The following is a 12,068-nucleotide window of genomic DNA, read 5'->3' as shown; positions in this document are numbered from 1 at the left end:
CAGACAGTGAGGATAAAGGGTCTTTAACCACATAGAAAATATACAACCCTATCAGATATGTGGATGACTGAGAGGCTGGCTCAGCTGTTTGCTCACATGAAAAATGTTCAAACAGCCAGAGCTCAGTGTTGCACTCAATCTAATCAAATATTTTACTAATTTGAGGCGGATAATTTACAGCCAAGCTGTCGAGGTTTCTGAGCCATCAGGGTTTATTAATGACAAGAAGAAGAGAACAACCGCTTGAATCTGATCTGGAAGAAAAACAAATGTGGGTTTATGTTTTTATTGTGAAATAATTCCACTCCACCAGCTTTCACTGTGATAGTTCAACATAAAAAAGAAAAAAGTTAAAAAATTTTCTTCGGGCTGAATAAATGAGGGACGAACTTTTTCTATTACATAACCTTGTAGGGTTTCAAATGTTTTCCTGGAAATGCCTTGCAGAGTTGAAATTTAGGGCCAAAGAGTGTGGGAAGGTGTTGCATTCATTTAAAGTGTGCAACCTCTCGCATAAAGTCAGCAGAAGGAGTTCAGAGAAACTTTAAATGTGTAACACACAGCATCCAGTCCTGTGGACACAGCCTCCACGGTTTGAACTCTTGGAAAACGCATTAATATTCTGAGAAAAAGAGCTTGATTAGATAAGGAAAAAGCAGTGAATCAAAAACCCTACTTCCAGCAGTACTGCACTAACTCTCCCTACTTTAATTTCTGTTCCAGCACAAACAAACTTGACATGATCAAATTTCTCCTGTTTCCAGCTGGGAAATGACTCCAAATGGATTTTCTTCCCTGTCGGGCTGCCTTTCGGCCTCCCACGGTCCACATTTCACCGAATAATAGAGCAGAGGGGAAAAGTAAACAACCGTCATTCCTACCGACCCTGAATCTGCCAGGCTTTGTTTCATAACAGAGGAAACAGATTCTTTAAGGTTTCAATGTGCAAAAATGAAATCTTTAAGATTTTAATGTGTGCAAATTAAACTGAAGGCGAGAAATGTAAAGATGGGAGCATGGAAATATCTGCCAAACTGGATTAAAGCAGAGGAACCAAACATAATACTATATGTATGGTCCAGTAATCTGTGTCCTGCAAACTCTTCTGGAAGTTTCTGCATCAAAGCCGAAAGTTGACCATAAAACCAACAGTAAAGAAAACAAAAGAATTTACAGACAAGTTCATTTTTTTTAAGGTCCGGTTTCAAATATGCATCTGAAGTGTTTGCAAACCTATTACAGGAACTCAGGTCAAGATTACAGAGAAAATAAGAAAAATAAGAAAACAGGAAACAAATCAACCCTCTTTTAAAGTATCAATATAAATAAAAGTTTATAACCATGAGAAAAGTCGAATTTATGCATTGCAATAAAAAAAACTGAAAGCAAAACAAGAATGCTAAATGCAACATTTGCCATCATATGAAGGTTAAGACTGTGTTGTAAATAAAAGTATGAAGGCCAAATTATACCAACTCCAGACACTAATAACATAATTTCTGGAGATTTTACCATCAACAAAGCAAATTCTGTGATGTTTCCTATTTCAGGAGCATGAGTTGGATCAATGGATCAGATTTTATCTGCATTTACTCTGGTCTCTTATTTCCCTACAAAGAAATTCAAAAGTATAAAAGTCTATTTTTGCTTTAAGGGTTTTATTCACATTTAGTTTGGACACGGATTTCACCTCCTTTAGGATTCAGAATGAAAGTTTTGAAAGCATCTGAAGATGCCAAATAGTTCCATGATTAATGGTACATGTGTGGTCAGAAAGTACTGATTCTAGAACCAAAACCATATGTAACATGTAATGTGGCTAAACCGCCACCTATGGACTCTTCTGAATGTTCTCCCTGGTTGCCGAGCAGCATCATGTGGGCAGCGGCTCCAGTAACAAGCTGGAGGAGGTAGATAAGAGACAGAAACACTCAGGATTCACCGGGCGCTCTCCGGCTCATTTTGGCTTCCTGACGCTGGGAACTCAGCCTGCAATGGGCAGATGTTGAAGGGTTTGTGGAGAAGGTACATTCTGCAGTGTGCATCTTTTAACGCCTGCAGCTCTTCGACCTGCACGCAGTCCGGATGCATCAGCTTTGTAGACACGTTTCAGAGCAGAGACCGTTGAGCAGACAGCAGAGTTTGTGTCGCAGCGGATTTCTAAATGGTTCATCCTTCATGGTGCATTAGTGCTCTCACAGCTTTAAATTACAACGGAGAGAGATTAGGAATGCAGCCTTTAAATAACACCGCCATAATATACACAGCCACTGCAATAAATTCTGCAATAAATTTCATATAAAAACTCAGGTAACAGGTAATGCAAGGGATTTCTACACTTTGGATTTTAATTTTATTAAACTAGGTTGTTTTTTTTTACTAGCTTAACTGCTAAGAGGTGGAGATTTAGAGATTTTTCTGTTAAAAGATCTTTAATGGCATATTTAGTTCAGTTTGAGCAATTAAATAAAATATCAATCCTTTCTGCAAAACTCTCTGAAGGTCCCACCACAGAATTCATTATTAACTTTGACCAAGACATTAAAACAACTTGTATTTTTGACTTTTTCTGTCGTTCAGTTGAAAATTAACTGCAGTGTTCAGCATTGTTCTGTTGACGACCCAGTTTGGTTTAAACCTTCAGCAGTTGGACAGAAGGACTCGCGTTAGATTCTAGAATATTTATGTATGAAGAAATAGATCCTGATCCTCTCAGTGTCTATAATGTACAAAAACAAACCCGGATCATAATCCCTCCACCACTGTGCCTTCCAGCTGGTATAAGGTGTTTGGTTTCCAACAAACAGGGTTTTACGTGTTGTAGTCAAACATCTACTTTGGTCTAATCTGTCCAAAAGGGTTAAGGGTTAGGTGTCTTGTTTGTTTTTTGTTTTTTTCCATCAGATGCAGTTTTGAGACACATTGTTTTCAGAGACTTTCTCCTTTAACCCTCCAAACAGCCACACTGGTTGAGCATTTGTTTTCCTCTCATGTCCTTTAACCTTCTAAAAAGGTCTGGAGTATCTAAGACGGAGGTTTATCATGTTTATATCTGTGACCTTGGGCTGGATCTGTTAGGACATTCATTCCCAGGAAGATTAGCAGCCTCTGATTGTTTGTTAGAGAGATAAGACCCTTTCTAGGCCTAATGGGCAGAACCAACCATTTTTCTAAAGTTATCCCTAATGTCTTTCTTAAGGTCTTGCTGGTAGAAATGCACTGGAACTAAAGATGATCACATGCCAAATCACCAAACCTGGGTGCCTTTTTTCTTTTTAAATTGGAGTTATCAATTGGAAATCTGACTTGCATTGTGTGAAAACATGCGTTAAAACCAACTTTTTTCAACTGGGTTCTTTCTTCAGACCAGGAAAGCCCAGCAGAGAATGCTCTCCTCTAAGTCCGATTTTCTTCCTCCTCCTTTATTTGCATCATTAATGGAAGGGTGCTAACATTAGCATTAGTTTCCTGAAACGTGCAATTCAAAAATAATCAGGGACTCGTCTGCAGGCAGTTAGTAAGTGTCACTTGTCTAACTTTTACCTCTTATGTAGGACAGTAGGAATCAATAGTAAACAAACCATGGCTAACTGCTAATGTTGCAAACACTACTGTACATCCACATGAATCAGCAAATACAAAAAAATCTAATGCTTATGCATAATTTGCGAGAAAAATAAGAAGGTATGAAAAAGTGTCAAACTGAGCATTATTACGTTTTTTGCCTCTGAAATTGTATTAAACATGAACTTAAAGACAATTTCAAAAAGATTTTAAATGTGAAAACCTATAACCTATAACCTATATATAACCTCCTTAATTTATAAAGGGTGTACTCACTGTACTTATCTTTACTGTATATGCACTGGAAAAATGATCTAGAAATAAGTAATAATGTTTTAAATGAAGTTTATTTACCCTTAATTTGAGTAGGTAAATGAGATAGTTTGCCAATGGAATGAGTATTTTACTCTTAAAATAAGAAAATAAGATAAAATGCACTTGAAATAAGACAATGCAATTGTGTGTTTTTTTATTTTAAATGTAAGTTGTCTTGTTCCATTGGCAAAACGTATCCTTTACCTCCTCAATCCAAGAACAAATGCACTTATTTTAAGAAAAAAACGACTTATCTAGATTTCGATTTTTTCAGTGTGTATCTTTCCGACCCTTAAGTCGGTTTAATTATTGGATTTGTATATATATATATATATATATATATATATATATATATATATATATATATATATATATATATATATATATAAATATAAAAAATTGTAACTGGAGCGTGTAACAAAAGTAATTTCCTTCTGGGATTATTAAAGTATTTCTGATTCGGATTGATATATTTTTTACTGTATAAACCGAGCCAAACTTCCATTTTCAGAACATTCTTTGGATCGATTCCATCTGGTGAAAAGAAATCCCTACAAATTTCTAAACAGAAACAAACGGGACAGAATATATTCATTTATTAAAGCAGAACATGATGCTGATTCTCAGCGGTTTTCTAAAATAAGACTACTTTCCATTCCAGCAATTAGCACCCCTGTGCATTGGAAAAGCTTCTGAGATTTCACCACCCAAAATAAAAAAAACTAAAAACTAAAAATGCATTTCTCATTTCTAGACTCAGCATGCAGAAATTATCTCCCAGCACAGGGCGGAAAGTAAAAATGAAATAAAAAAGCCTTCAGGCACACAACTATTCATAGAGACATACACTCTGAATCCAGTATGGGGTCTGAACTCATGCTGCAGGAATAACTTATTAAATGAATACAGAGAGAAATGTTAAATGTGAGTCTAAAGAAAGTATCCATATTTATTTCTTACGTTGAGACTGAGAGGAAGACATTCCTGAGAAAATAGAATTTAGCATCCGATGTATAAACAATAACTCCTGAAAGTAGATGAATGCATAAAAGATGCAAACTGTGGTTATCATCTCAGAAAATTAGGAAACTTTCCAAAACAATATATTTTCCGCTGTTATCCTGGTGGACTTGAATATAAACACACCAGCCTCCATGATCAACCTGACCCAGTTCAAATATTAACTGATGGTCCCTGTCGAGCCACGCTGGCCTGAACTCCCTTCAGGAATGAAGGAGAAATATTCGGATCCCTCCTCCCACTGCATGCAGGCGGGAATGTTGGCTGACAAGCATATGCAACACGGGGATTTGTATTATTGATAAAACATCAGCAGCACAGCCCTTCCCCTGCTGCTCCCAACTGGAAGACGACAGGAAGGAGCTTCCCTTCGCTCCAGCTTTACTTGGCCGACAAGACGGAAAAGGAAACCTGAGAATTAAAAGTCTCCTCCCTAAATGACACACAGTGTTTGACCCAGAAGTTGTACTATAAAACTTCAGCTGCTGAATGAATGAAGAGTAACAGCAGTTAATGTTCTCAGGATGCGTACAGCTCCAGCTGCAGGCAAAGATAAACTGTTTTCTTATTTCCACTGGGAATAAAGGGCTGCTGCTGAGGGACTGTTACCTTATCTGCACCAAGGTAGAGGTACTGGACCAACCTACAGCAAGAAGCCAGCAGTAATTTATAAACCCCACAGAAATCTAAGACTGATGTTAAAATTACACTCGGTAATGTTAAATCTCAAGATAGCATGCATTTATTAAAGACGCATGAGTTGAATAATGCCTGTTACAGTTGGATTTTTACTCCTTTAACCTGAAGGCCTCAGTTAGTTAAAGTTATTGACTGCATCTCTGATGAGGCCTGTTTTCATCAGAACTGTCATGAAATTTTGAGGGAAATTTTAAAATGTTAAGAAAAAGAAAATGTGAATTAGACATGTTTCCATCCATTAAAGCAAATTAACTACATTACATTTGGCTTGGCTGTGATAAACAGGAAGTAGAGGTATCAAACCAGTGCTGACCACAGATCTATAATCAACCATAGTTTTAATGAATGTGTGGCAATCAGGAGAGTTGAGCTAAAATGATCATGTCAGCTAGTATTAGTCACATTACAATACATTTCTGTGGAAACGTCAGTTGGGACGCTGGCAGCAGAAACAGCTGATCAGTTATGTCAGACAGGGCTGATTCAAGGAATTTGGGGGCCCCAAGCAAAATTCACTGGAAGAGTTACGCCCCTTGAGGCGTATTCCGATAACGGTGTCATTGTACTTTTCTGCCCTGACAATCACTGAATTTAAATATCACTAGGGTTGAGACTAAAGATTATTTTGCAAATTTTTTTATGAACTTAAACCAGGTGAAACTAAGTTGTTCTGAACAGAGCATATTGACAGAGAATTTTTTTTTCTCTTAAATGCAAAATCTTGTATTTTTTTTCAATTTTGGTATAATTACTGCTCTAAGTGAGTTGCTCTGTGAGCTAAAGGCGTATTTCACAGTCTCTACACATATATATATATATATATATATATATATATATATATATATATATATATATATATATATATATATATATATATATATATATATATATATTTATTAGGGATGGTTTGCGTGTGTTTCGTTCAGTTCATGCGCTGCTCCTTTTTCTCATAGGCGAAGCGTTTACACTCCAGAACAGAAGGTGGCAGTGCTGCAACCAAAGCCAACCACCAGTAGTAAACAAGAAGAAGAAGCGAAGCAGCTTAGCCGGGTGTAGCAGGGGAAAAAAAATCAGTTGTTGTGGAGAATTGTGTTGGACTGGCGAGTGGGAAAGAACAGGAGTTGGAAGACGCGCCAGCAGCACTTTATAGGTCTGCTGTATGGGACCACTTTGCATTTAGAGTGACCTACGATGACGGCGGAAAGAAAGTTGTGGATAAAAGTGCAACAGTGTGCAAGCATTGTGCAACACGTGTTGTTTATGCCAACAGCAACATGTCATGCTAACCCCGAAATCCCTCATACTCCGTCAGCAACCCCCGCTGCGCTCCAGACCGGCTGCTTAAAGCAAAGCCTACAGCCTCCACTGTTGCTTCGTCTGCTCCCCTCTTAGGCTACGTTCACACTGCAGGCCTTAATGCTCAATTCCGATTTTTTTGTGAAATCTGATTTTTTTGCGTGTCCGTTCACACTTCCAAGTATATGCGACTTGTATGTGATCTACTGTGTGAACTGAATGCGTCCAACCGAAGTGTCCCGCATGCGCACTCGAGGACGCGATGACGTCACACGTAGCAAGCGTCCTCAGTGTTTGCGGAAGTAAACATGACTCGTAATACCGCAGCGTATATTGCGTTCTTTAAGTTCTTCTCCAACAGGAGCAAGCACATTACGAACGAAATCTTTTTAAGAAGATCAAAAAGAAAGACCCTCCCCCGGTTCCGGTAAGACCCTTCGAGTTTGGTCTGAATCGAGCTATCTTTCCAAATATGAATTAAGTCAGCAACCTCACTTTCTCTCCATTGACTGCTCTCTGTGTTATCTTCCGCAATGGTTGTTAGTTTTTCCCGCCTCCGCTTAGTAGGACGCAGATTAGTAATGTTTAGTAACATTTGTCAAGTATCAATGACGTGTAGGTCGGATGAATGCGACCTGGCCGTACAGACACAGGTCGCATTTGAAAAGATCAGATACGTATCGGATTCAGGACCACATATCCAAGTGGCCTGGGTCGCATTTGAAAAAATCCGATCTGTGTCGTTCAGACTGTCATAAAAAGATCAGATACAGGTCACATATGGGCAAAAAAATCGGAATTGGGTCACTTCAGGCTGCAGTGTGAACGTAGCCTTAGTCCCTTGGAGATGGTAGAGGGCATGCGCCAGGTGATTAAATTCAAAGCAGCAAAACATACGGAAATGATCCAGGGTTTCTGCGGATCATTTAAAATAATTACAATCAATTATTTTTTGGGGGATTTTTTTTCATTAATTTCATAAATTTTTATGGGATTTCGGTGTAACAATCAACATGTATCGAATCGAACCGAAAACCGTGACCAGAAACCGTGAATCGAACCGAACCGTGGATTTTGTGAACCGTTCCACCCCTAGTGTATATATATATATATATATATATATATATATATATATATATATATATATATATATATATATATATAGAGAGAGAGAGAGAGAGTTTTTTTTTTTTTTTTTTTTTTTTTTTTACATGTGCACTATAAGCTATAGGGCTGCAACTATTATTTTCCAAATCGATTAATCTGTCCTTTATTTTTTCACTTAGTCGATTAATATTTGGATCTCAAAAGGTTCCTTAAAGAAGATTTTTTGCTAAATTAACCCACGTGAAAGAAAAATGTTTCCTCTTGCGGATGTCTGGAAAGCGCATATTGACAGACGAAAAAGATTTTTATCTTAAGAGCAAAATGTTTACATATTTTTTTTTTTTTTACAATTTTGGTATAACTGCTGCTTTAAATGAGTTGCTCTGTTAACTAAAGGCATGTTTTAGAGTCTCTATACTAAAGATCTTAATGATTAATTGATTGCTAAACTAGTTGACAATTATTTCAATAATCTGATTAATTAGTTCATCCCTAGTACTTAGTATAGCCAATAAACCTGTTGTGTATTGGCACTAGCCGTCAAAAATGTGTTTGTTATATTTTCATGGTTTGTTTCGAAATATTATAATTTTAATTGTTTTTATACAGCTTGAATTTTGTTTCCTTTTAAGTCAAGGTTAACTGTCAGTGCGGATGATTGAATTAAAAGCTAAATCTTGAAAGTAATGTACATAATCATCATTTTTATTATGAAACTTTGGAAAGAGAACAAAATTATGCAGATTTGGTAGGAAAATAAATAAAATGAATCACCTAGTCTTAATGGAAACACATACTTTAAACATTGGTTCCCCACAGGCTTAAGTTCTTCATTGTACACATTGTGTACCTATCATATTGCATCAAACCCTGAGAACTGAATTACCTATGAAGATGACAAAACTAAAAACATTTCTGATTTCCTCCTACGATGACTCTTGCTACAGAAAATATATTGCCTTGGAGTAAGAAAAACAGCTGGTTCTGAATGCCACTAAAACCTTTTAACTGGTCTTTGATTTCAGGACAAAGCAATCCCTTTTACCTGCTAGATAACTTGTATGAAGGTGCAAATCATTGAAAGCTGCACATTTCTTTGTGTTTATTTGACAAATGACCTCAGATGGAATTTCAATACCAATGCAATTCAAAGAAAGTCTCCACAGCGACTTTTCTTTCTACCTGAACTCAGATTTGACTGGTAAACATATTCTGTTAAAGTTCTTCCTCAGCACAATAAAAAGCTTTCTCACAAATGCTATCATAATACAGTTTGAATATGTTTCTGTTAAAAAAAATGACATTTTTTAGGAAAAGGGTTCAATCTGCCAGGCGGATTATTGGTGAGGATTTGTCCGTCCTGGAGGACAGCTACCAACAAAGATTTTACTCCTGAGCTTTAGCCATTATTAGGGACCCATTTACATTCTGCCAGAGACCTGTTTGAAGTTCTCCACCCTGGGAGGCACTATTCAGCTATTTAATGCAGGACATTGTGCCAAAATAAAAGCTTTTTTTTTTTCTCTCAATCTCCCGCTTTAAATAGAATGCCTGCAATAACATGTTTGGCTTTCTTTTGTATTAAGGTTATAGTATTTATTTTCTCTCTATGTGGCCGTCTTGTCAAAGTTGATTAGGTTGCTATTATAATGGTCTCTTTGTTTGAGTAAATGTTAGAATGGAGCTACTTCCATCTCTTTCCCAATGTGGCTTTTTATACTGCAAATGGAAAATAAACCGAATCTGATTTATGAGATTAATTTGCTCTGGGATTTTTTCCAATTTTGAGTCCATTTCCTGTTTCCTTCTGATTAGCTATGGAGATTGAGACCAGTTAGCAGTTCTCCTTTTTCCATATTGCCTCAATCACACGAGGGGAAACAGGTTCCTGTGAATGGGAACAATGCAAGAACCTGGCCGGGCCTTCCTCATTAACTGGAAACTGTTAAGACACCAGTTTCTCTGCCAACATACAAACTAGGGGTGGAACGGTTCACAAAATCCACGGTTCGGTTCGGTTCGGTTCACGGTTTCGTGGTCACGGTTTTCGGTTCGGTATATGTTGATTGTTAGCCTGACATGTTGGTCGTGTTGCTGTTAGCATAAACAAAACGAGTTGCACAATGCTTGTACACTGTTGCACTTTTATCCACAACTTTCTTTCCGCCGTCATCGTAGGTCACTCTAAATGCAAAGTGGTCCCATACAGCAGACCTATAAAGTGCTGCTGGCGCGTCTTCCAACTCCTGTTTTTTCCCACTCGCCATACCCATACAATTCTCCACAACAACAAATTTTTTTCTGCTACACCCGGCTACGCTGCTTTGCTTCTTCTTCTTCTCCTTTACTACTGGTGGTTGGCTTTGGTCGCAGTACCGCCACCTTCTGCTCTGGAGTGTAAACGCTTCGCCTATGAGAAAAAGGAGCAGCGCATGAACCGAACGCAACACACGCGAATCGAACCGAGACAGTCGAACCAAATGGTTCGGATGGTTTGCATAAACCGTTCCATCTCTAATACAAACCAATTCAACCTCAGCATAAAGAGAAACTCAGCTGATCAGGAAAGAAGCTGAACCTGAACTAAAATCTGTCCACATGGAAACCTCAGATGTATTTTGGAGAAGGTGTTATAGTCAAATGAGACAAAGATGAACCCTTTTTGCAAATAATAAAAAAAAAAGGTGTTAGGGCAATTTAAACAACAGAAGACTGACTCCAAGTGTTTCTGAAACATAGGCAGGAAGAAGACCTTTAGAGTCGTTTGAAACTTCTTGACTTCAGGATACAGAATTTTTTTTTCATCTAAGGACAAACTTTAACAAATCTTTGACAAGTGCTTGTTGTTCTGAACAGTCCAAGTTGATTTCCTTATTTTCAAAGCAAATGTACTTCTTTGTTATCCTGTCTCATTTGAAAGCATTAGAGTCAGAACATCTTTTACTGAAATTAGACTTTTTTTTCCCAGGTTTGTTTATTAGGACTTGTGATAAGAACCTCACCAGAGTCCCTCCGGTCACACCGAGACGACACAAATCTCTTGGCAATTTCAGAGTTCAGTGCGTAGACGGGCCGGTGGCCAGAACAATCTGCCAAGGGCCGATCCGTCTCTGTCAGCGAACAGAGGAGCTTTGACAGGAAAAAGCCTTGAGGGTAACTAAGCAGGCATTTTAGACATCTGCCAGCTCATCTTGATTTAGAGGTTTATCTCAGAGGTTGGGAGTCCTCGGTGTGTCCAGAGTTTAAACTCTCAAAGACTGAAAAATGCTCTGAAGTGCATCTGGACTGAGCTGTCTGAATGTTCTTCCACTACCCCAGGTCCATGAGCGTGTAACTGATGGGAGTATTTCATCACGGTTGGTCGGCACAAACTCAACATCTCTCCACAGGTGGTCATGTCAATGCTACAGCTGTACCAACCTTTTCACTGCTCTATCACAGATTTATCCATGCACTCTGAATGTTTCCTGAAGAGTCACCAACTATGTATTTATCTTAAAGACAGAATGGCAAAAATACTAATAATAATGTAAAGGTATGCAGGACCTGCAGACGACTGTACCTTGAAAAGCTTATGAATAAATACATTTATATGTATTTTTGACATTTCTGCCATTTATACTTAATTTTATCATTTATTGGTCATTAAAATAAATGATAGTTGCTACCCATACTGTGCAGAGTTAAATATCTGCACATTTAAATATACTGAAGTTAAGATGCAAAAGAAAAAAGAACCAGGATGTCTTCATAAGCTGCTAAATAACAGGTTTAGTTGGTTTTCTGAGTAAGGGTATATTTATCTCACAAAACAGAAATCCTTTATGGTCCCCTTGTTGTCAGTTTGATGTTCTAACTTATTCATTGCTGTGAAACCCCTTTATTCCATGACAGCCGCAGTGACAGAAACTCCAGTCATTTATCATTTAAAACGGTCTCCTCTTTGTTTATATCAGTGGGCAGAGACACTTGTTTCTGATTTATTTGGGGTAAAATGTTTTGACCAAGATGCAAAGTAACAATTGGCTCAAACAGCCATGACAGAGAGCAGAGCTGCCACACATTAT

The sequence above is a fragment of the Cyprinodon tularosa genome, unplaced genomic scaffold, assembly GCF_016077235.1.
Source record: "Cyprinodon tularosa strain WSP-4 unplaced genomic scaffold, ASM1607723v1 ctg189, whole genome shotgun sequence".
Classification (NCBI taxonomy): Eukaryota; Metazoa; Chordata; class Actinopteri; order Cyprinodontiformes; family Cyprinodontidae; genus Cyprinodon; species Cyprinodon tularosa.
The sequence above is the reverse complement of the archived record's forward strand: the minus strand, read 5'-3'. Positions refer to the sequence as shown.